The sequence below is a fragment of the Macaca nemestrina genome, chromosome 11 (assembly GCF_043159975.1).
Source record: "Macaca nemestrina isolate mMacNem1 chromosome 11, mMacNem.hap1, whole genome shotgun sequence".
NCBI classification, from domain to species: domain Eukaryota; kingdom Metazoa; phylum Chordata; class Mammalia; order Primates; family Cercopithecidae; genus Macaca; species Macaca nemestrina.
The window spans coordinates 132,511,831-132,537,568 of NC_092135.1; the positions used below are offsets into that span (position 1 = coordinate 132,511,831).

Below are 25,738 nucleotides of genomic sequence, written 5' to 3' on the forward strand. Positions count from 1 at the left end.
GGGGCAGGTAATTCCCCTTCTAAGCATCACTTTCCACAGTTGTGAAAACCTGAGCAAGTGAGTGAGAAGCACAGGAAAGGTGCTCAGAATGTAAGTCCCCTCCACCACCCTCCAGAGTCCACCAGCCCTGCAGGGCTCTCCAGCTGCTCAGCCTAACAATCCTGGTCTCCTGGAACCTGATCCTTACTCTCTTTTAAGTTCTGTGATATCCATCATGTTTATCTTCTGCTTTCAAAGCTCCAATTCCAGGGATGTCTTTTTCTGACCCATGGGTTGAGGCTGAGAGGTGAACACATTCCTCGTTCACTTCTCTGCATAGCTCACATTCTTTCTCTGAAGTCCCTGTCCTAGAAAGGATATAATCACTATTGTCAGAGACTTAGCCTGGCCAGCGCGCCCAGGAAAAGTTCATCTTAAAAATTGACTCTATCTCTTTCATCACTCTGGCTGATGGATAAACGTAAGGGTTTAACTCACACATTCTCAGATGTGTTCTAAATATTATTAACTTTCTACTTTCCAATGAAGACTGATAAGCTTTCTCATACCTGGCCCAACTCTTATATTTGTGTGTAGCTCACGCCGACTCCAAAAAGAATTAAGAATCCAATATAAACCATGTAAGAAATCCACTCATCCCAAATCATGGTTAAAACTGTTGTGTCAAAACACTAAAATGCATTTCAAAAAAGATTACATGTTAACTACAATAAACAGGTAGGATTTCAATCACATAGCAGTACAAAAACAGAGAAGAGGTCACTCTTTCCCCTCTTATTTAAATGACTTTCCAGCTAGTCTAAAAACATACAACAAGTGGGCCGGGTGCGCTGACTCACGCCTGTAATCCCAGCATTTGGGGAGGCCGAAGTGGGTGGATTACAAGGTCAGGAGTTCGAGATTAGCCTGACCAACATGGTGAAACCCCATCTCTACTAAAAATACAAAAATTAGCCGGGCGTGGTGACAGGTGCCTGTAGTCGCAGCTACTCCAGAGGCTGAGGCAAAAGAGTCACTTGAACCCGGGAGGCGGAGGTTGCAGTGAGCCGAGATCGCGCCTAGGCATCAGAGCAAGACTCTATTTCAAAAAAAAATAATAATAATAATAATAATAAATAAAAACAACAACAACAAAAAGAAATACAAGTGTCAAATGTGTGTAGAAGCTCTAACTAGGATAATTCATTTAGTAAGTTCATTTTTTCTAAGACTTCATGTTGTATTTCAAACAGATTTCAGTGCCCACTGCTCACCCCTAAGTTGGGCTTCTAAATTGAAATTCTGGGACCAAAATGCAAATAATTATGTTGTAATATATTGGGGCAGCAAAGTAACTGATTTAAATATCCCAGCTACTTTTCAGGGAAACCTGGGCTCCTTGGAGTCCCCAAGAAGCCATCATTTGTTGAGCTTCATTTTCATGATGGGAAAGGGTTTTTTCTTGCTGCACAGTTGTTAGAAAATGCAAGCCATGTTGATGCAAATTTTCATAAGCTGTAACAGAAGTGTCCCTTTCTTAAATGAGTGATCAGTACATAAAACTGAACTACTTTGAATGTGGCTTAGCAAAGCCATTGATGAGCTGTGTGGTCTCAGCCTTCTCTTTTCCCTCAGAGCCTTAAATGCACTACTCTCTGTGGCTCTTACAGATCTCAGATGCTGAGATTCTCTGAGGTTCCTCCACTGAGACTGATGATTGGAAGCTTTCAAATAGGACAGATTTCTGGACCTGACAACAATCCACTGAATTTGTGTCTCTAGGGGAGGGCCCAGGAGCTGCATCTGTAGGAAGTTCCCAGGTGCTGCTATTAGGGAGTTCTGGAGGCAGAGGTGTGGGCCATCAGCCATTCTGCAGTGGACCCCCTGGATGATAAATCCTGAACTGATTTTGATTCTACATGGAGAGATGGACATAAATAAAGCCAAGAGGAAATCTCTGTTAAGCTGAGAAAGTATGCAGTTCTTTCTCAAGACAGACTGAATGGGCTGTGTCTGTAGGAGGAAAAAACTGTAGTATTCTCAAATTCATTTTCTTTGTGATGACTCCTAAACAAATCTGGTGGGAGATTTTCCTGTTGTCATCACATTTTTTGGGGGGTGGATAGCTTCAATGTCTCATATTTTCACATTAAGAAGGAAAGGCAGATGCCAGGCGCGGTGGCTCACGCCTGTAATCCCAGCACTTTGGGAGGCCGAGGCGGGCGGATCACAAGGTCAGGAGATCGAGACCACGGTGAAACCCCGTTTCTACTAAAAATACAAAAAAAAATTAGCCGGGCGCGGTGGCGGGCGCCTGTAGTCCCAGCTACTCAGGAGGCTGAGGCAGGAGAATGGCGTGAACCCGGGAGGCGGAGCTTGCAGTGAGCCAAGATTGCGCCACTGCACTCCAGCCTGGGCGACAAAGCGAGACTCTGTCTCAAAAAAAAAAAAAAAAAAAAAAGAAGGAAAGGCAGAGAGAACATAGTACCATATAAAAATGATAATAACTCTAAAAGCTTCTGTTCTCTAAGGTGGGGCACATTCCAGGAAATTATAGGAAGGGAACCAGTTCATGGCCATCTGATGGGAGAGGATCTTGTCCCGGAAGGGAGGCGTACCTCAAACTCCTAGACATTAGCCAGAGTAGTCGCTGGGTGTGAACTCCATCTAAATTGCTGGCTTCCTGTCATGTACTTAGATCCAGTGCCAAGTTTGAGGATGATTCCTACACCATCTCTCTGGCATCGTGCACAGATATGCACAGGGTGGAGAGAGAAACATGCGATGGGGCCCCAGAGTGTAACACTGACCCATAGAGGGCTATCCCAGCTTATCTTCAGGCTGCCGGAGACACACCCAAATCTGCAGGGCCGAAAGTCCATGTGTCAAAGTAGACAGAGAAGGATGTAACCTCACCCTTTGGCAGGGTCTCCTGGCTCAGAGAGACAGTGCCAGCAAAGGAGGCAGATGGAAAGTGGTCAGCATCATCTATGGATTAATTAGTACTGTCCACTATGGATTAATTAGCCCAGTCAAATGGAAGGTTGCCCAAGTATCCCCATGGTACTGTGCAGCTAATGTGATAAATGATTTAGACGGCATACCAGGCATGCTAACATGGACGCAAATGGCCAGCGTGTTTTATCCCTGTCCAGTTATCCCTGGAATTATATAATTTAAGATCAGAATAAAAGAAAAAGGAAACACAATCAAAGAATCACCAAGCTCTAGCTTTACAAGAATGATACATTTGAAGCCAAAATATAATTTGATTTTGCAATGGATTGAAAAATTGTTCATGCTACCAAGTAGCCCTTTGTTGGTGAAATAGTCTCAGGTGTGCAGGGTCCCAAATACTACACCTATGGATAACTTCCTGAATGAACTATTAAAGATGACACAAAGATAAAAATGAGAGGTTGGGAGGGATGTTGTTAAAAGACTGACAGTGTGCACTGAGATCAATTAAACATGTATAATTACTGTACTTTGATTACAAAATGTACTAAACTAGAAAAAGTCCTTGTCATAGATTATCTGTATTATTAAAAAAAACCAAAACCAAAACCAAAAACAAAAAACCAGAACAAAATGTGAAACAAGCAAACAAGACAAATAAAACAATTTTTTTTTTTTTTTTTTGAGACAGAGTCTCGCTCTGTCCCTCAGGCCAGAGTGCAGATGCACAATCTCAGCTCACTGCAACCTCTGCCTCCCGGGGTTCAGGCGATTCTTCTGCCTCAGCCTCCTGAGCCTGGGACTACAGGCATATGCCACCATGCCTGGCTAATTTTTGTATTTTTAGTAGAGACAGGGTTTCGCTGTGTTAGCCAGGATGGTATTGAACTCCTGACCTCATGATCTGCCTGCCTCGGCCTCCCAAAGTGCTGGGATTGCAGGCGTGGGACACTGTGCCCAGCCATAGAAACAATTTTTAAAAGCAGGCTATAGGCCAGGCATAGTGGCTCACGTCTGTAATCCCAGCACTTCAGGAAGCTGAGGCGGGTGGATCACCTGAGCTCAGGAGTTGGAGACCGACCAGCCTGGCCAACATGGTGAAACTCCATCTGTACTAAAAATACAAAATTTAGCCAGGCATTGTGGCTCGTGCCTATAGTCCGAGCTACTTGGGAGGCTGAGATGTGAGAATTGCTTGAACCTGGGAGGCAGAAGTTGCAGTGAGCTGAGATCGTGCCACCGCACCCCAGCCTGGGTGATAGAGTGAGACAACATCTCAAGAAAAAAAAAAAGCGGGCCATAATCCCAATAACAATAATGGGGTGAAGATGTCACTTAATTTCTTATATTCTGTAAAACAGTTCAATTTATTATTTTACAGCATAAATAGAAATGTATGGGCGTAAGAATGGCTTTGAAAGGTTTTGTTCCCTCTGATAGAATTTAATGGAAGGTATAGATTTTCCATTGTACTATACAGCGTAATGGCAAAGAAAATCCAGCATATATGGTAATCGCGGAGAAAGGGCTCTTAAAATGTAGAGGAACAGACCAAATGGTGGTGCATGTGAAACATCCAGTAACATGAGCTCTGACATTATAAATGAGGAGCGTTATAATTAAGATGTTTTCTAAGCCAGCGTAGATTTATGCTTACCCTTCTGATAAGAGCTCTGCCTGGCATTTGGAGCTACAGCTAGCATGCCGTGCTAAAGCTGATCGCACCCTCACCCATCTTATCTATGCTAATGCCCACAGGAAGTGAAAGATACCACGCTTCTGTAATCTTACCCATGGATACATCTTTTGATGAGGAAGAAGGCAAGGGCTGATGCAGGCAATACAAGTTATGAACATTTCTGTAAGCAGTGCAATAGCATCCCCAGATACCACGTCATTTCTTTATTTCACCATTTCTTTTGAGCAATGACATTGGGTTTTCAAGAGAAAGACCCTTGCTCCATTTGAACCAGCATTGTTTGCCATAAGGCAGCCAATAAACAAGCAACCGACCTAGCAATAAAAACATCCATTGGTGACAGAAGCTATAAATAGAACTGCAATAAGGTGATGTAATAGAGTGCTATCCTAGCTGGGTGGTGAAGGTGACACTCTAAGAGATTGCAACTGGCAAAATTCCAAACAAGTGCCAGCCAGGTAGGTAGAAAGGCAAGGAAGAGCATTCCAGGCAGAGGGAAGAGCTGATGCAAAGGTAACAGGCAGGGAAGGATCCTGCCATTGAAGAAGAACCGTGGAAAGTGTGGAGGGCCAGAGACAACACAGAGCATGGCTGGAGAGGAGAACAAAATGTGTTCAGAGATGGAAGCTGAAGTCAGGCTTACCTTGGTAAGCCGGGATGGGACTTTAGATTGTGTTTGCGTTTTGTAGATCCATCAGTAAGGTTTACGCAGAGGACTGCCATGATCTCATTCCAATGTTGTAAAAAATCATGAAAATGTGGAGACCACCATTTAGTGGGCTCTGGGAGACAGGAACAGAATCCAGGAGGCAGGGTAGGAAGCCACTTCAGTAGCTGAGGTGTGAAAGACTGTGCCTTACACCAGGATGGTAGTGGTGGAGATAGAAGTAGATGAGTTGGGGGCATGTTTTGGAGGCAAAGATAATAAGACTTGTTGAACCAGATACAGGGAGTGAGAAAAGAAAGGTGATAAAATCTGGGGAAGGAGCAGGTTCGCAGGGTAGGAATTGTTTTGACTGTGTTGAGCTGGAGAGGGCAATCACGCATCCATGGGAGATGCCAATTATGTAGCAGACACAGTGTCGGGAGTTGGGGGCAGGGGGAGACAAACGATGTGGAAGTCATTTGCCAATGGATGCTTTTAAAAGTCCTGGCACTAGACAAGGATTCGAGTGCGGTCAGAGAAGAGAGATGAGTCCAGGATGGAGAATCACATCAAGGGAACAGTCAGGGGAGAGCCAGGAGGTGGCATCCAGTGCAGAAACCAAGAAGGAACAGCAGGGAGGAGAGAGGGAGACCAGGAGAACATGGTGATGAAGACACCGAGACAGGGAGGCATTTCCAGAAGGGAAGGCATCTGTCTGTGGTGTGCTAAGAAGCTGAAGTGATGATACCAGCAAAATGGACAGTATCACCACTCATTTGAATGAGAGAAAAACATGCAAAGTTGACCTTTGATTGCAACATGAGGTTGATATCCACTTAGTCTTCCAAGGAATATATACTCAGTTCCTTTATGAATTTTATAAGGGGATTTAGAAAAATAGGCAAGTGCTGCAAATTGAAAGAAAAATACTTCATTTAAAAGTTCACTTTAAAAAGTTGGAAAAGCCAAATCTCTCCCCCTTATAATTAAAACACACATAGACAGACAGACACACACACATGCACAGAAAGAGATTTGTAAATAGGTGTTTTAATACTCACATATTTATAAGGCACTTCATATCTTGATAACATCTGCACGGTGTGATTTACCTGCAAGCAAATTTGGAAAGGATGTTATAAGAATCTGACCAGATGCACAAGGGTGTGTCCCTGTGTACCATGTGTGGCTGTCATCCCTCAGTGTACTGTGGCAGCAGAGGCTGAGACAGTCACTCTGGGGTGGTGCCCAGGTGTGGCCGTGGGGCCCTCTCAGTCCTGGCCAGCCACTCTGTGCTGTGAGCTGAGTGGAGTCTGTAGTGGGAGGCTGGCCTCACCTCTGGAGCTGATGGTTTTGCCATGGTTTTTTTTTCTTACCAGTTTGACCTGTTTTCGCTTTTAGACAACAGGTAAGCTCTGTGGGGAATTTCTCTAGTTTCTGCATCAAACATATCATTATTGTGATATTAACATCAGATGGAGAATGATAGTAGCATGGCCAACTACTCCAATGGGCTGCCAATGGACTGGCAGCGCCATAACTTCTGCCCCAGCCTGCCCTCTTGTCCACCATCATTTGCCACATAGCATGAGCAGAAAGATGCATCCTGTCAGTAGAACATTTGAGTTAATTTATTTATAGCAGATGCACCAAAATGACAAAATTGTTTCTTCATAAGTGAAATAATAACCTGAGAAAGAGAGAAATGGCGTCATTCAGAGCTAGGGAAATAGAAGTGAAGACAATTATAAGTAAACTTCAGGCATTCCTCTTCCGTGGAAAATGTTAATGTCTTTTGCCAGCATTAGAAAATATATTTGCAACGTTTACAGCATCCACAAAGTAATTAAGCTCCTGGCCATATAAAAATTGCTCACATTGACTTTGCTCCAACTGTGTGCATTTGGCCGCAGGAAATGAGATTTGAGGCCTAAACCTGAAGCCAGTCGAGTTATTAAGGGCTACTTAATGGCACATCTAATTATGCATAGAAAAATGTGTTTCCAGAATTGCATCAAGCAGAGCTAACAGTGACCATAATGGCATTAATATAGATAGAAAAGCTTTACATGTGAGAAGACCCATCATTATGTCATCTATAATGGCAAAAACAAAAGAAAACAATAAAAACAGGGGAATGAATACATTATGGCATAGCTATGTATTGGAATATTATGCAGATGGAGGATTTTTGTGGACTATTTTAGGTTATGGGAAAATATTCATTATATAATAATACTTTTCTTTTTGAGATGGAATCTCACTCTTTTGTCCAGGCTAGAGTGCAGTGGCACAATCTTGGCTCACTGAAACCTCTGCCCTACAGGGTTCAAGCAATTCTCCTGCCTCAGGCTCCCAAGTAGCTGGGATTACAGGCGCCCACCACCATGCCCGGCTAATTTTTGTATTTTTAGTAGAGACAGGGTTTCTCCATGTTGGCCAGGCTGGTCTCAAACTCCTGACCGCAGGTGATCCACCCCCCTCAGGCTCCCAAAGCGCCAGGATTACGGGCATGAGCAACTGCACCTGGGGAATAATATCTTTTTTTAAAAAAGCAAGAAAGAGCAGCATAAAAGATGGCAGGAAATATACCAACAGGTTAACAAATGTTATTGCAAAATGGAGGGAGCATGGATGATGGTTTTTTATTCTTTTCTGTATTTCCTAAAGTGTCAAGGATGAATGTATGTTTTATAAGTCAGATGATGCCATCTTAGGATGGTGATATGGTTTGGCTATGTCCCCACCCAAATCTCATCTTGAATTGTGGTTCCCGTAATCCCCATGTGTCGTGGGAGGGACCTGGTGGGAGGTAATTGAATAATGGGGGTGTGTTTTTCCCATACTGTTCTCATGGTAGTGGATAAGTCTCATGAGATCTGATGGTTTTATAAATGGGAGTCCCTCTGCACACACTCTCTTACCTGCTGCCATGTAAGATGTGCCTTTGCTTCTCTTTCACCTTCGGCGATGATTGTGAGGCCTCCCCAGCCATGTGGAACTGAGTTCATTAAACCTCTTTCCTTTATAAATTACCCACTCTCAGGTATGTCTTTATCAGCAGAGTGAGAATAGACTAATACAGATGGCTTCTTGTTGCAAGGGAAAAACATCCCAAGCTCGAAAAGGGATCTGCATAGACACCCCTGCCTGCTTCTTTCCTCATCTCATTCCATCCTCCCCTTCCCCGCAAGTCATGGGCCTCCTTTCCATTTCTCTCCATGAGAGAAACTCTGTACCAAGAAGGCCACACACCTGCTGTTACCTCTGCCCAGAGCAGTGTCCCTAAGCTCCTCTGCCCTGCTCCTCATCTTTGGCTGGTGGCTCCCTCTCATCCTTAAATTCCTTGGAGGATCTTTTCTCTGCCTCCTCATCTGAAAATACCTGTCCTTTGCCCCATGTCTTCCACAGCACAAGCCCAGCTCCACCTGTGTGCTCCCTTGGTCCTTGTCTCTTGCTGACCTATAGGCTCTTTGCTCATTTTTCCCACCACTATGGTAGCAGGTGGCAAACAGCAAGCGTTCAACACACATTTGTTGAACAATTTACATGTATGACAAGTAAAGCAATATACTTTAAAATCAACTGTATTTTCTAACAGTTTTAGATTTACAGAAAAATTGCAAATACAGAGTTCTCATATACTCACATCTAATTTTTTCTCTATCATTAACATTTTATATTAATATGATTTATCACAACTAATGAACTAATATTGATACATTATTACTCACTACAGACTATGCTTTATTGATGCTTCCTTAGTTTTTCCCCTGCCTCTTTTGTTCCAGGATCCCATCTAGGATCCCACATGACATTCAATTGCCCTAGCTCTGCAGGGTTCTCTGGGCTGTGACAATTGTTCTGACTTTCCTTTTTTTTTTTTTTTCCTGATACGTAGTCTTGCTCTGTCACCCAAGCTGGAGTACAGTAGCATGATCTCGGCTTACTGCAGCCTCCACTTCCCAGGTTCAAGCGATACTCCTGCTGGAGTAGCTGGGATTACAGGCACACATCACCAGACCCAGCTAATTTTTGTAATTTTAGTAGAGATGGGGTTTCACTATGTTTGCCAGGCTGGTCTCGAACTCCTGACCTCAAGTAATCTGCCCACCTTGGCCTCCCAAAGTGCTGGGATTATAGATATGAGCCACTGCACCCAGCCTTTTCTTGTTTTTGATGACCTTGACTCCTTTGAGGAGTGTTGGTTAGGAGTTTCATAAGATGTCCCTCAGTTTTGGTTTGTTTGGGGTTTTCCTCACAGACTGGGGTTAAATATAATTTTAATATACAACTCAATGTCTTTGAACGGTGTATTAGTGTTCTTCAGAGAAACAGAACCAACAGGATCTATGTACATAGATATATCTGTATATCTATGTCTATCTATAGACAGAGGTAGGGGAGAGAGCGAGCGAGCTTTATTTTAAGGGATTGGCTCCCTCAATTGTGGGGACTGACAAGTCTGAAATCGGCAGGGTAGGCTGGCAGGCTGGGGCCTCAGAGAGCGGATGCTGCAGCTCATGTCCGAAGGCAGGGTCTGGAGGTAGAACTGGCTTTTCAAGTTTTCAGGAGGATCTCAGCCTTTTTCTCCTTTTTTTTTTTTTTTTTTTTTTTTTTGACAGAGTTTCACTTTCGCCCAGGCTGGAGTGCAGTGGCGTTATCTCGGCTCACTGCAACCTCTGCCTCTTGGGTTCAAGTGATTCTCATGCTTCAGCCTCCCATGTAGCTGAGATTAGAGGCACGCACCACCACTCCTAGCTAATTTTTGTATTTTTAGTAGAGATGGGTTTTCACCATGTTGGCCAGGATGATCTCAAACTCCTGACCTCAGATGATCCACCCGCCTCAGCCTCCCAAAGTGCTGGGATTACAGGCATGAGCCACCATGCCTGGCCCTCAGGCTTTTTCTCCTAAGACCTTTGGATTGGATGAGGCTCACCCACATTACAGAGGATTACTGGCTGCACTCAAAGTCAGGATGATTTAAATGTTTGTTGTTGTTGTTGTTGTTTATTTGTTTGTTTTTTGAGACGGAGTCTTGCTCTGTCGCCCAGGCTGGAGTGCAGTGGCATGATCTCAGCTCACTGCAAGCTCCGCCTCCCAGGTTCACGCTATTCTCCTGGCTCAGCCTCCTAAGTAATAGGGACTACAGGCGCCCGCCACCCCACCTGGCTAATTTTTTGTATTTTTAGTAGAGACAGGGTTTCACCGTGTTAGCCAGTATGGTCTCAATCTCCTGTCCTTGTGATCTGCCCGCCTCGGTCTCCCAAAGTGCTGGGATTACAGGCGTGAGCCACCGCGCCAGGCCAGGTGATTTAAATGTTAATCACACCTAAAAAGTACCTTCCCAGCAGCATCCAGATTGGTCTTTGACCAAACATCTGGGCACCATAGCCCAGCCAAGTGGAGACGTCAAATTAACCTCTGTCAAGGGTGGCCCCCAGAAGTGTGGTTCCAAACAAGAGAGCAAGGGACAGAGCGGGGGCTGTGGGTGGGAAGGAAGGTCTGTCAGTAGCAGCACCACCCAGTTCAGGAACAGAAAGCTGCTGCCTGATTGTTAACCTCTGAACTCCATGGCTGCAGGCCCCGAGTTAAACTGCTCCTTACTAACCACAAACCAAACAGGACGTCAGCCTGCTTGCAGTGCAGAGGCTACGAGGAGATAATATTTAGAGAATTCTTTGATTTCCTGGAGAAAAGTCGGAATCTAAATTGACGGGAATATAACTTCAGAATATGTAGACTCTTGCCGGGCGTAGTGGCTTATGCCTGCAATCCCAGCACTTCAGGAGGTTGAGGTGGGTGGATTGCTTGAGTTCAGGAGTTCAAGAACAGCCTGGGAAACATGGTGAAACCCTCTCAATACAAAAAAAAAAAAAAAAAAAAAAAAATAGCCGGGTGTGGTGGTGCATACTTGTAGTTCCAGCTACAGGTTCTGGGACTGTTGTGCCCGCCTCGGCCTCCCAAAGTGCTAAGATTACAGGCATAAGCCGCTGTACCCGGCCTGTTATGTGGTTTCTTAAGAAGCTACTCCTCCAGTTCCGGCAAGGCAGCTCACGCCTGTAATCCCAGCACTTTGGGAGCCCGAGGCAGGTGGATCACCTGAGGTCAGAAGTTCGAGACCAGCCTGGCCAACATGGCAAAACCCTGTCTCTATTAAAAGTACAAAAATTAGCCTGGTGTGGTGGCATGTGCCTGTAATCCCAGCTACTCGGGAGGCTGAGGCAAGAGAACTGCTTGAACCTGGGAGGCAGAAGTTGCAGTGAGCTGAGATCACGCCACTCACTGCATCCTGGGCAACAGAGTGAGACTCTGTCTTGAGAAAAAAAAAGAAAAGCTACTCCTCCAGCATTTCTTAATTATTTCCTGAGTGGTCCTTGGGGGTTCCCTCTCTCCCTCTGGGGTTGCTTGAGTAGTAATAATTGCCCTGCTTGGCATTAATATTGAGCCTTCAGATGCCTTCCACAAGCATGATTCCATTCTATTTTTTACATGATCTCCCCAGGACTATCACATTCAGGTGGTCCTACATAGGGAAGGCTTAACAGCAAAAAAAAAAAAAAAAAAAAAAAAAAAATAGAAGTATATCAGCAGAATGAGTTTGATTGCAAATAACAGCAAATCTCAGCTTGACACGGTTTGAGCAATAAGGTATTTGTATTTAGTGGGTAGCGGCACATGCAGAAGTGCAGATACGGTATTGCCAAGTCATCTTGTTTTGTTTTGTTTTGTTTTGTTTTTTGAGATGGAATATCGCTCTGTTGCCCACGCTGGAGTACAGTGGTACGATCTTGGCTCACTGAAACCTCCGCCTTGCAGGTTCAAGTGATTCTCCTGCCTCAGCCTCCTGAGTAGCTGGGATTACAGGCGTGCGCCACCATGCCTGGCTAATTTTTGTATTTTTAGTAGAGACGGGGTTTCACCATGTTGGTGAGGCTGGTCTCGAACTCCTGACCTCGTGATCCACTTGCCTCAGCCTCCCAAAGTGCTGGGGTTACAGGCATGAGCCACCGTGCCCGGTGAGTGCCAAGTCATCTAAATGGAAGTATGCTCAGAGAGCAAGCAGGGGAAATGGACTTCCGTGGCTTTGCATGATAACTGGGTTATGAGGACCAACTGTAAGCCTATATGTCAATCAGTTTATATGAGGTTAGACTGATTTTTACTTTGTGCAGCCTCTACAGGAGCATTTATACTGATTTCCTTTTTTTTTTTTTCTTTCTACCTGTAGACATCTTTAAGATAAACAAGCTGAACACCATTAACTATGGTAACCTGTGCCATGCTGTCTCTGTTCCTTGAGATCAGATAGAGCCTGGACAGCAAAGAAGCACACGGCCCTGATATTAAGTTACAAGCATGCCAACAGCTTGCATTAGTATTTGTGGAATGGATGAATGAGTCATGATATATTTCCCCAAGCTTCAACTGGGTGTGTTTTCCATGTAACCATTACTCATAAAGTGTAAAGGTCAATTATGTTAGGAAGGAAGGACTTTTGTCATCCATGCATAGGACACTCAGGTCTGCTTCCCCGAGCTTCACAGAGCATGGCTTCCCTGAGACCACTCCTGCAAAGGCCACGCCTATTCACGAATGTTGACATTAACCAGAAGGTAGAGATTGTATATGTGAATTGAGCTTAAATATGAGCTGAGGAATTCTATGATATGTAACTTCAAACATGTCACTGAGTTTGAGTTTACCATAATGCATAGGACTATTTCTAAGACTTGTAATCGTTTCTGTTTATTTACAGAGTTTGATGCATATTTGAGCATTTATTTACTTATTCAAAATTCAAAAAGTTCCAAGAAGTATAAAAATGGCTGAACAGTGGCAATAATTTTAGAAACCATAGAAAAAAAGCCGATGTTATTAGGGAACAAAACAAACAGACTAGGAGATAAAAATGAAGTTTTGTGTTGCAGAAGCTGGCAGGGATCCCCAGTGAGAGAAAAGAGGTATCAGGATGGGGAGAATGATAACCACAGCCTCATTACATAGGAGAGCAGCTGCTTCTGTCAACAGGGGTGTGTGCTCACAGCTGCAGGTGCTGCACAGCACAGCATGATGCTGAGACAGGAGGTCAGCATGTCACATAATTACAACCATATTATCGTAGATGGCAGGATAATGGCACCCCCTCCCCACCCCCCAAAAGATGTCCATGTCCTAATTTCAGGAACCTATGCATGTGTTATATGACATGGTAAAGAATAAGTTTGTAGCTGGAATTAGGGTTGTCAATCAGCTGACCTTAAAACAGGGAAATCACCTGGGTTATACAGGTGTGCCATCACTAGGGCCCTTAAATGTGGAAGGAGGCAGAAGAGAGGTGGGCACGGTGACTCACACCTGTAACCCCAGCACTGAGGTGGAGGATTGTTTGAGCCCAGCAGTTGGAGACCAGCCTAGGCAACATAGTGAGACTTTGACTCTACAAAAATAAAAAATTAACCAGGCATGGTGGTGCATGTCTGTGGTCCCAGCTACTCAGAAGGCTGAGGTGGGAGGATCACTTGGGCCCAGGGGGTTGAGGTTGCAGTGAGCCATGCCACAATTATGCCTGTACTGAAGCCTGGAGTGCAGAGCAAGACCCTGTCCCCATCCCCCACCAAAAAAAAATTAATAATAATAGGGAGACAGAACGATGAGATGTGACAAAATATCGATGCTCTGTTAAGGCCACCAAAAATAAAAAATACAAAAAGGACACACAGCCCTGCCAACACCTTGATTTTAGCTCATGCCAGACTTCTGACCTTCAGAACTGTAAGATAATAAATTTGGTTTGTTTTAAGCACCACATTTGTGGTAACTTGCTACAGCAGCAATAGAAAACTGATACAATTATATTAATAATTTTGAAGGTGGCATATTTTGCCAGGTAGAGTGAATCATCATTTTGAATGACTTTGAATCCAGAAGAAAATTTACGTAAGGAAAGGGCTTAATTGAAAACTAAAACATGAAAGTTCTTGGTAGCTGTGAAGGTTGTTCCTAGGACTGGAAATCCCCTGTACTTCCCTAATTGGAGGGCCATGCATCGGTCCTTTGGGGAGACAGGTGTCCCTGTTAGAGTCTTCAAGTGCGTGCCACACTTCAGGTGTCTGCAATTACCTTACCCAGGCCTATAAGCTCCTTGAGAACAGGGAACGTATTCGTCTAATTTTCAGGACCAAATGCAACATGCAGCCTCTAATTAGGGCTTAATAGGTATTTGTTGAATAAATATTTCCGGTGTCATTGATGCAATATTCTGACAAGTAGAAAGATCAAAAGCTGTGAAGACAGGGGCTGGGTGGAAGTAAAATAAATGATGTTTTGATTTTTTAAAGGAACAAAAGTTTAGATAAAGCAAGTTTCAAATCATCTTGGCTTTGTTGTGTTTCATCTCTCCAGAATTGGACTTCTGTGCTCAATTCAATGAAAACACTCAGGGCACAGATTGGGATCACTGACTTATTTTCAAAGCATGTTCCCACACATATTAACCATTGCTCAAAATTAACTGTAGCATCTGTTTAAAGTTGAATCAAATTGAATTCTCTATTTATAAAAGTGGAGTTTACATAAGAGAATGGAAACCATGTACAGACATTTAGCATGACACTTCTGCTTACACCATTTCAACAAATAAAAAGAAATTATTGTTCTGGGAGAAATATACATTCCAAATCTTTCCAAAATGAAACAACTTTTTTTTTTTTTTACACATTCTCACTTAGTCATGTTGCTCAGTGCAATGGTATGATCTCGACTCTGCAACCTCTGCCTCCTGGGTTCAAGTGATTCTCCTGCCTCAGCTTCCTGAATAGCTGGGATTACAGGCACCTGCCATGATGCCCAGCTAATTTTTGTATTTTTGTAGAGATGGGGTTTCACCATGTTGGCCAGGCTGGTCTTGAACTCTGACCTCAGGTGATCCACCTGCCTCGGCCTCCCAAAGTGCTGGGATGACAGACCTGAGCCACCGCACCCGGCCAGAAATGGAACAATTCTTAATGAGTGACATGAGCTACCAAACAAAGGAACACTATATAAATTCCAGGGTCCAGGGTCCTAGAAGTGCCTGGAACTGAGCCCCTGCTCCCCAAGTCTGTACACATGCACCCTGGGTGCTCAAGCCACAGGCCCTGTTGTAATGGGAAGAGAGAATTCCCTCTTGCAGGAAAGCATGCTACAAAGATGAAGGGTGGTGGGTGGCAAAAGAGGCTCAGACATACCCTGGGCCCAAGCCTCACTGGTGATGGTGGGAGGGTGGTGGGAAAAGCCATAGGAGATTCTGGGGGAGGTCACAGGGATGGGGGGTGAGAGCGAGCTAAGTGGTAGCCGGTGGCGGGACCCTGGTGGTTGAGTTTTATTGGGAATGAGGCTGGACAGGGAGTGACTATAAGGCTCAGCTGGTCGTAGCAGAGGTGGGAAGGGAGTTTAGGGAACTCAGTCCCTTGGCTCCATGCCTGGGGACACAGCATAGGTGAGGCTGGTGGGCAGGTTGACCTGCTGACGGTCTCTTCAGACCCCTGTCCCAGCTAGTCCCTGGGGACCCGTCCGCTTGGACCTGACTCCTTGGGGGTGAGTTTCCCAGGCTCTGCCCTTCCCCTTTCACCTGGCCATGCTTTAGCATCTTCATCTGGAGGAACGAGGAGGTTTGGATGACCTGCCTGGTGCCAGGGCAGGGCAACTACCACCCTGAGTCACGTTCTGCTGGTGTCTTTCAATTAGGCAGGAAAGCTCACTTCACAAGGAGCTTCTGTGTCACCAGAGTTATATGGAAAGGAAGACATCAAGGCAGCACTCAGGGGCATGCGGAAAGAAGCAGAGGATGGGCCACAGAGGGTCCTCCCTACCCTCCTCCCAGATTTTGTCTCCTAGGCCACTCCACCCACTGCATATGGGGGTGGGTGTGGCGCCCAGTTCCTCACCCTCTGGGACATAGAACTCCACCTACCCACAAAACCCACTTCCTCAGAAGTGTTAGGGCTGCCTTGGTGCCCTAACTGCACGTGTCGGGGGCGGGACTGGGGAAGGGGCAGTTAGGGCTGAACCCAGCAGGTGGGAAGCAAGCTTGCCCAGCTCTAGGTTTCTTGTGAACCCTCAGGACCTGTCTTTGAAGGTGGTCCTGAGACTTCTGGAAGAAATGAAAATGATGACGATTACAAAGACGAAGTGAGAAAGTGTTCATCACAGATCTTCCTCCCCTATCAGGTCGCCCTGTGTCAGTAACAATGACCAAAAAAAAAAAAAAGTCACACACACACCCTGAGAAGGGAAACGCTTTGTTTTTCTGCACTCTCTGAGCTCCATCAGATAATGGAACTGCTGCGCTCTCTGTTCTGCCACTCTGCATTGACGGATTTCATGGCAGAGTAGCACTTTGGAAATGGAAGTTTCTCTTCTACTTCCTAAGTGAGGGAGACCCAGAATCCAAGAAGGGATCCTTGGCTCAGGAAATCACCTTGGTGGCCGGGGGCAGGTGGAGCGTCAGCATCTAACCTGTGTGAAGAAGCTCCCCACGCAGCCATAGGCCCCTCTGCCCCATCACAGTCCCCAAAAGTTTCCAGGAGTGTCAACAGATGGGGGAGGGATCAGCCACTCTCACCCTCCGAACTGTGAGCGTTTCTCTTCCCATTTCTCCAGGAAGCAGTGGCCATGCGGTTGCCCAAAGCAGATTTCAAAAGAGAAACTTAGAAGAGGTTTCTGGGACTAGCAACCCTCCACTCAGGGTGGAACCAAGTTCAGGGAGCGCCTCTCCCCAGACAGCTGAAATTAACGCAGAGGTGAACGCCTTCTCCCTCGGAAGCAGAGCGAGAATGGTTCTTGATTACACTGAGCCTATGGAACAGCTCCCACTGTTCAAGAGCCAAGATTAGTGTGAAGCACCTCTCAATCATTTAAGATTTGATTGTTTAACATGAGGTTTGGGGGGATTCGTCTCAGAGCAGATGTCAATAATCGACCCCATCATCCACATGGCTCCCTAGCTTGCACCATGAGCCAGCCACTGCTGCTTCTGGATACTGGGGTGTCCGGCAAATCCTCCTACCCCCGTCTCTCCCTTCTAGATTTTTCTGAGCTGCCACTTCCTCTCACCCTCCAGGCAGGCAGGGTCTGAAAACCCCTCCCTCAGAAAAGGTTGCATCAAACTTATTTGATTGCACACAAATTCCCCGAGGGAGAATCCATTGACAAGCAGGTTCCGGGGCCCTGGGGCTGGGGCTTGAGAGCCTGGGTCTATAACACACCCAGGCGTGGCTCATGGCCAGGCCACACCAGGAGTAGCCAAGGTTTTAGAGCATTACTTATAGTGGGACTCTCTCTAGCTGGGCCATCCTGGAGGCCATCCTCTTCATTTCAGATCAGTTTGCCCCTCCCTGTTTCTCAAAGCTGCTTACTGTTTGCTGGAAGGGAAGGCTGGACTCCTCCACCCCATCTTCCACCCCTGCCTTCCTTTCCCCTCTGCGCCACACCCATTTCTCTGCTTTCTGGTCTGTTTCCTGTACAACTTTAGGACATTGCCTCCATTCACGTTACCTTGTTGTTGTTTTTTAAATGAGCTCTAGTTAAGATAACCAATTGCTGCAGACAAAACCAGCTCAAAACAATTTAATCCACGCTTGGAGAGAGGGAGAAAGAAATGCACTCTGCAGAGAAACCTGAGGAATGTAGAGCATCATTCAATCAACAACTATTCCAGGCATTTCCCTGAGAATGCAGACTTCCCACCCACCTCAAGCCCTCCAGGAACCTGCCATTATCACCACGTCACTGTGCAGCGTCACACCAGGAAGTACCCAGAAAACTTAGCATGATCCTCCGGAAGCCTCACCCCTTACCGGCGACCACCCTTCTGCTATATCCAGTCCTTTTTCTCAGCATAAGTATTTTACACACTTGATATCCGTGTAATTTAAAATCTATTTCTTGACATTTTTCCTTAATAAGTTTTTAACTGTCACTAAAAATTCCTGAAAAAAATGTTATATAACTCTTTCCGTTCATTTACTTAATCATTTCCCTATTGTTGCAGACATAGAATCCAATTTAGGATTTGTTTTGTGGAACGTTTCTTTGTTGTTTTTTGAGACGGAGTCTCGCTCCGTCACCGAAGCTGGAGTGCAGTGGGGCAATCTCAGCTCACTGGGGCCGTGTTCTGCCTCCCGTGTTCAATCGATTCTCCTGCCTCAGTCTCCTAAGTAGCTGGGATTACAGGCACCCGCCACCATGCCCAGCTAATTTTTGTAATTTTAGCAGAAATAGGGTTTTGCCACGTTGGCCAGGCTGGTCTTGAACTCCCGACCTCAGGTGATCCGCCTGCCTCGGCCTCCTAAAGTGCTGGGATTACAGGTGTGAGCCACCGTGCCCAACCTGTTTTGTGGAACTTTTGAAAGCACAGAGAGGCATGCTCACATCTCATGGGCACAATCCGAGTTAGATTAACTTACCTTTCAAGCTGGAAGTAGAAGGAGACCACGTTTTCATTTGTCCACTCACTCAGCAAATTTCACAGCACATTTCCCGTGTGCCAGGTATTCAGGGACAGTCCGTGGTCTGTCTGAAGACTATTAAGAGGTTAAATGTTCATCAGTCCACTTCAAGCTGGTCAGTCGTCTTTGAGCACGGGAGGTAAGAGCTAACTTGGCAGTAAACTCAACACAGAAACCAGCAAGGGCTTCCACATGCAGCCCCATTCCTGGAGCAACAAAACACAACATCTGCTGCTGTAGACTCTGCCCCGACACAGATGGCCCCCACATTCTTGAAGGCAAGGACTAAGAAAGAGTAGGTCAGGCTCTGTTCAGAAATTATTTTCAGGAAGCTGGTCCTCCGAGGCCAAATGGTGGGAGGTGAAGGGGACTAGACTTGGGCGGGAAGAAACCATCCTCATCCATCCTCATCATTACAGAAACCTGCGTCCCAGTTCCCCGTCTGCGTCTTCAGGTGCCTCTAGTACAAATCTATGTGGATGCCTGCTTCAAGCTCCTCGCACAGAAATGCAGCACTCTCCCCTCTGTGCTGTGGCCGCTTCCAGCTGTAGCCCCCTTGGAGAGACACGAATCCCCCACTGAGTGGATCCACCGCAGCCTCCACGCTATCTGGGTTCCTCTCTCCGTTTCTCCTCTAAGTCAGCAGGTGACAGGCTGGCTTTGCTTGTGCCTTCCAAAGAACAGAGACCCTAGCACGTCTGGCCTTTGATGGGCCGGCCTGGCCTGGCTGTCTCCTGCTTCCTCAATGGTTTCCCGGGAATACCTGCTGGTAGGTGGGGGATGGCCTAATTCCTGCCAGAGACTCCTTGGCCTTTGATCCTGGTGAGCTGTGCGAGTCCACGTGCAAACACAAAGCCTCTGCTCTCTTTTGGAGGCCTTTTGCGTAGCCTGACAGCTGGGCTGGAGATCCAGGCAGGACCGTTCCAACGTGGGGCCATGATTCAGCCTGTTTTTGAGACTCAGATTCTCCTCTGTACACTAGAGATAAGGAGGCCCACCTCACAGGGCTGTTTCAGCAATCAGATCTGTAAAGCACTTAGCATTATGTGTAGGAAGAACTCAATACATAATATTAATGATATGAGTATTATTACTGTTATTCCTCAATGGGCTTCCAGGCCTGCCTGCCCTGAGTCCTCTTGGTCTTCTCTGTTTTATCTCCCCAGCTACAGCACAGAAGTGACTTGCTCTCCACCCCTCCGTCAATGAAAGGGATAGGCCGTGCACTGTTTCGGTGCCCACTGTTCCACTTGGTTTACACCAGAGAAGGAAGGATAATATGAGAAAGTATATATATGGGGTGGGCATGGTGGCTCACACCTGTAATCCCAGCATTTTGGGAGGCCGGGGCGGGCGGATCACCTGAGGTCAGGAGTTCAAGACTAGCCTGGTCAACATGGTGAAACCCCATCTCTACAAAAAATACAAAAATTAGCTGGGTGTGGTGGCACATGTCTGTAATCCCAGCTACTCAGGAGGCTAAGGCAGGAGAATCACTGGGACCTGGGAGGTGGAAGCTGCAGTGAGCTGAGTTCGTGCCATTGCATGATGCCAGCCTGGGCAATAGAGTAAGGCTCTGTCTCAAAAAAAAAAAAAAAAAAAGTATATACATGTAGCATAGTAACCTTATTATGAAAACCATAATCTTGGTCATAATCATGCATGAATGTTAGAAAAATATCCAGTAAAATCCCACATTCATTTTTTTTCACTCTGACCATCAAAATTTTCTTGTAAGTTTTCATCACTATAAGCAGACTTTAAAAATTAAAGTTATTAATGATCTGGATTAAAGATACAAATAATTATTGCTTGCGTATGTGTTGTAGGGGCCAAAGCGAAACCTTCGGCCCTCTGAAGTTTCACTGAAAAATCAACTCATAAAAGGCAGATTAAGGCCTGACACAGTGGCTCATGCCTGTGATTCTAGCACTTTGGGAGGCTGAGGTGGGCAGATCAGTTGAGTTCAGGAATTCGAGACCAGCTTGGCCAACATGGTGGAACCCTGCCTCTACTAAAAATACAAAAATTAACTGGACGTGGTGGTGCGTGCCTGTAATCTCAGGAGGCTGAGGCGCAAGAATCGCTTGAACCAGGGAGATAGATTCAGAGGTTGCAGTGAGCCAAGATCAGGCCAGCACACTCCAGCCTGGGCGACAGAGGAAGATTCTGTCTTTAAAAAAAAAAGGCAGATTAATAAGAGAAAAGGCATACAAAAATTATTCAACGTGTGTATACACAGGGGCCCTCAGAATGAAGACCCCCAACCCCCACCAAGCTACAGAAGCTTAAATATACCATCTTGAGGTTACAGAATGAATGGAGGCTCAGAGCATGGCCAAAAAACAGTTATAGTAGTCAATCACATTCTATTGGCAAGATGGATGATGGGAGGAGGAGAAGAGGAGGGCTGGCTAATAAAGGTGGTCTTGTTATGTAGATGAAACCTCACAGGTAGCAGCTCTCGGAGAGAATAGATGAATGTTTCTTTCAGATCTTTCAAGCTGTCAGAATCTCCTAAGTTAATGTTTCCTAGATGAGGACTAGGGCAGGACTGGTTCCATTTCTGCAGATTCACTAAAGATCTCCAGATGCAAATTTCCCCCACAAAAGACAGTTTTGTAGGGCCACTTTAGTCCGCCAGCCCTGTGGCAGCCATCTCGAAATATGTCAGAGAAATATATTTGGGGGTAAAATATTCTGATTTCCTTTAATGTGTAATAATATACCCAGAAAACTTCAGCGAATCAACTGAAAGTCTGATAGAATTAATAAGAGGCAATCAATACAATGCAAACATGGGAAACAGAACAGCTTTGCATCAGATCAGCACAGAATGGATGTGGGAGAGGAATACTCTTCTCAATAGCACCAATGTACAGAAGCTTAGAATAACATTAGTAAGATGCACATTGGAAAAAAGAAAAACTAGGAATTGTAATGAGACATAAAGAATAAAACTTGAATAAGTGGAGTAATGCATCACATTCCTGATGATGCAACAAAATAAATTTTTCTCAAGTTACTTTATAAGTAACAAAATCCAAATCAAATCTCAAACCAACACTTCATCTTGACAAAATCATTCTATTGTTACCTTGAAAAATAAATGACTGCTCAAGAAACAACAGGTTCCGGTGAGGCTGTGGAGAGATAGGAATGCTCTTACACTGTTGGTGGGAATGTAAATTAGTTCAACCGTGGTGGAAGACAGTGTGGCGATTCCTTAGAGAACTAGAACCAGAAATACCATTTGACCCAGCAATCCAATTATTGGGTACATACTCAAAGTATTATAAATCATTCTACTATAAAGACACATGCACATGTATGTTTATTGCAGGACAATAGCAAAGACATGGAACCAACCCAGATGCCCATCAATGACAGACTGGTTGAAGAAAATGTACATATATACCATGGAATACCATGCAGCCATAAAAAAGAATGAGATAGTGTCCTTTGGAGGAACATGGGTGAAGCTGGAAGCCATCATCCTCAGCAAATTAACACAGGAGCAGAAAACCAAACACTGCATGTTCTTACCCATAAGTGGCAGTTGAACAATGAGAATGCATGGACACCAGGAGGGAAACATAACAAATCAGGGCCTGTTAGTGGGTGGGGGACAAGGAGAGGAAGAATATTAGAACAAATGCCTAATGCATGTGGGGCTTAAAACCTGGATGACAGGTTGATAGGTGCAGCAAACCACTATGGCACATGTATACCTATGTAACAAACCTGCACATTCTGCACATGTATCCTGGAACTTAAAGTAAAATAAAAAGAAGAAAAAGAAAATAAATGACTGCAAATGGGTTTTGTTTGCTTGTTTCTGAGACAGGGTATCACTCTTACCCATGCTGGAGTGCAGTGACTTGAGCATGGCTCACTGCAGCCTCGGCCTCCTAGGCTCAAATAATCCTCTTACCTCAGCCTCCCAAGTAACTGGAACCACGGGTGCACATCACCACTCCCACCTAACTTTTAAAAAAGTTTTTCATAGAGACAGGGTCTTTCCATGTTGCCCAGGCTGGTCTTGAACTCTTGGGCTCAAGTGATCCCCCAACCTCAGCCTCCCAAAGTGCTGGGATTATAGGCTTGAGCCACCATGCCTGGCAAATAGGTTTTTAAAAACAAAGTAAAAAATGTTACTAAATTTTAAAACTTAATAAAAAGAAAAGAAAGTCATCGTGTTTCTCACAAAGGAAAAGTCAAATCAACAGGGCTAAAGACATAAGCCAGACACAGGCCAACCACGTGTAAGAACTTATATCATTTTTGGAAAGAGTCATCACAAACCAATGAATAAAGAACAGATTATTCTATAAGTAGGGTGTGATAATTGACTGTTTGAGGGATAAAATTAGTTCTTCTCCCATGACATAGGAAAATTAAATCCCAAATGCATTTTAAAATAAGAAAACCACAGAAAATTAGGAAAAAATATTTATAGCTTATATTTAAAAACAATATACTTGATTATGTATCTATGGTAAATACAATTCATTAGAAAACAAAAGTGAGAGCATATTGGTAACAAACGTGAAAGACAAAGGGTTAGTTTCCTAATAAAGAACCGATATAGACTGGATAAGGAAAGGGCAGTAATATGAACTCAATGGGAAAGGGTGTCCACAGCCATGCTGGGAACCTTCTGAGAGTCAGCAACTGCTGATGTGGATGTGAACCAGCCAACTTTGCTGGAAAGAAATCCAGCAATTGGTATCAACAGCATTCGACAAACTGATAGCTTTTGACTCAGTAATCCTGTTCGGGAAACATACCCTAAGGAAAGCTGAAATGAGGACGGGGGTTACGCACTCACCCGTTGATGGCTGTGTTATTTTTATGTGGAACACATGGCAGCCACACTAGGTGACCTTCAAGGGAATGTTTAAGTCAAGTATGAGACATCCACTAGAGGGAATAGTTTTTTAAAGCCACTTACATTTTCACATAAAAAATTGTTGTTAAAATGCGACAATGCTTATGATACAATTTTAGGTAGAATAGAAGACAACAGTGTGTAACGATGGGATTTCACATATGAACAAAGGCACAGGAGGATGTGGAGGTGGGTGATGTGTATGAATGGCTCCTGCCTGTGTGTGCTGGGCCCAGAGACAATGGTGGAAATGCTTGCATCTTTTTCTCTTCCTGTATACTGCTAATTTCACATTTTTTTCAAAAATAAGTATATACTGCTTTTATCATAATCAATAAAGAATAAAAAGGTAATCAAGTTTGAAAGATTATGGCGACAAGAACTCAAGGCAATTGTTTGAGCAAAGAATGAAGTCACAGCTGGAGTCAATTGTGGGGCATGTGAGTGCACGTGTGTGTGCACGTGTGCATCAGAGCACTCAAGATTTTAAGATGATAGAAATTTGAGCACGCTCAGTGGGAGTGAGCAAGATTCCACTGGGTAGGGAGAAGTTGAAAAAGAGTGGTTCACACCTGTAATCTCAGCACTTTGGGAGGCCGAGGTGTGCAGATCACCTGAGGTTGGGAGTTCTCAAGACCAGCCTGACCAACATGGAGAAACCCTGTCTCTACTAAAAATATAAAATTAGCCGGGCGTGGTGACACCCGCCTGTAATCCCAGCTACTCAAGAGGCTGAGGCAGGAGAATCGGTTGAACCCGGGAGGCGGAGGTTGCGGTGAGCTGAGATCATGCCATGGCACTCCAGCCTGGACAACAAGAGTGACAAGAGTGAAATTCCATCTCAAAAAAAAAAAAAAAAAAAAAAAAAAAAAGTGTGTGAGACCTACTGGGCTGCATTCCCAGATGGTTAAATCATTCTAAGTCACAGGATGAGATAAGAGGTCAGCACGAGATACAGGTCGTAAATACCTTGTAGATAAAACAGTTTGCAGTAAAGAAGCCGGCCAAAACCCACCGAAGCCAAGATTGTGGTGAGAGTGACCTCTGGTTGTCCTCACTGCTACCAGCACCATGACAGTTTACGAAAGCCATGGCAACATCAGAAAGTGACCCTAAATGGTCTAAAACGGGGAGATATGAATGAACCACCCCTTGTTTAGCATATAATCAAGAAATAGTCATAAAAATGGGCAACCAGCAGCCCTCGGTGCTGCTCTGTCTATGGAGTGGCCATTCTTTTATTCCGTTACTTTCTTTGACTTTACTCTGCGGACTCCCCCTGAATTCTTTCTTTCTCGAGATCCAAGACCGGATCCGGACCCCTTTCCAGTAAAAGTATGAGCCATGACCCTTGCAGGAGAAAGAGTGCTTCCCCCGCCCCCCCTCCCCCCCACCAAAGACTAAAGAAAAAGAGACACCAATTTTCACAGGCCCTCCTGTCTGTGATTTCCAAGAGCACCCTCCATGAGGACTGCCGTCTGTCCTATCCTTCACTCTGGCCCATTGCCCTTCATAGCACTCATCGCCACCTGACTTTTTCTCTGTTTCGCTCTGCCCTGGCGGCCGGCCCCAGAGTACAAAATCCAAGAGAGGACAGCATCGTCCCTCTATCCCCTGATGTCATGTCCACCACAGCGCTGGGACGCAGGAGCACTCTGTAAGTATTTGTTGAATAAAAATGCTTGTGGGCCGGGCGCGGTGGCTCATGCCTGTAATCCCAGCACTTTGGGAGGCCAAGGCGGGTGGATCACGAGGTCAGGAGATCGAGACCATCCTGGCTAACACGGTGAAATCCCGTCTCTACTAAAAAAAAATACAAGAAATTAGCCGGGCGCGGTGGCAGGTGCCTGTAGTCCCAGCTACTCAGGAGGCTGAGGCAGGAGAATGGCGTGAACCCGGGAGGCAGAGCTTGCAGCGAGCCTAGATTGTGCCACTGCACTCCAGCCTGGGCGACAGAGCGAGACTCCGTCTCAAAAAAAAAACCAAAAAACAAACAAAAAAAACCTTGTGTTTTCTTTCCTTTTCCTTCCCCTATTGGATTCAAACCGGAGGATTGCTGGCAAAGACTAGGA

General features: G+C 45.1%; 1 long non-coding RNA gene across 1 annotated transcript; it reads right to left on the bottom strand.

The window, feature by feature from the left end:
* On the bottom strand, positions 1-24,527 carry LOC105473870 (uncharacterized). The gene is made up of 3 exons (XR_982544.3): positions 18,734-24,527; positions 6,344-6,394; positions 1-347 (listed from the first exon to the last, which is right to left on the bottom strand). It is a non-coding gene; the product is annotated as an uncharacterized lncRNA (long non-coding RNA).
* Positions 24,528-25,738: the final 1,211 nt, after the last annotated feature.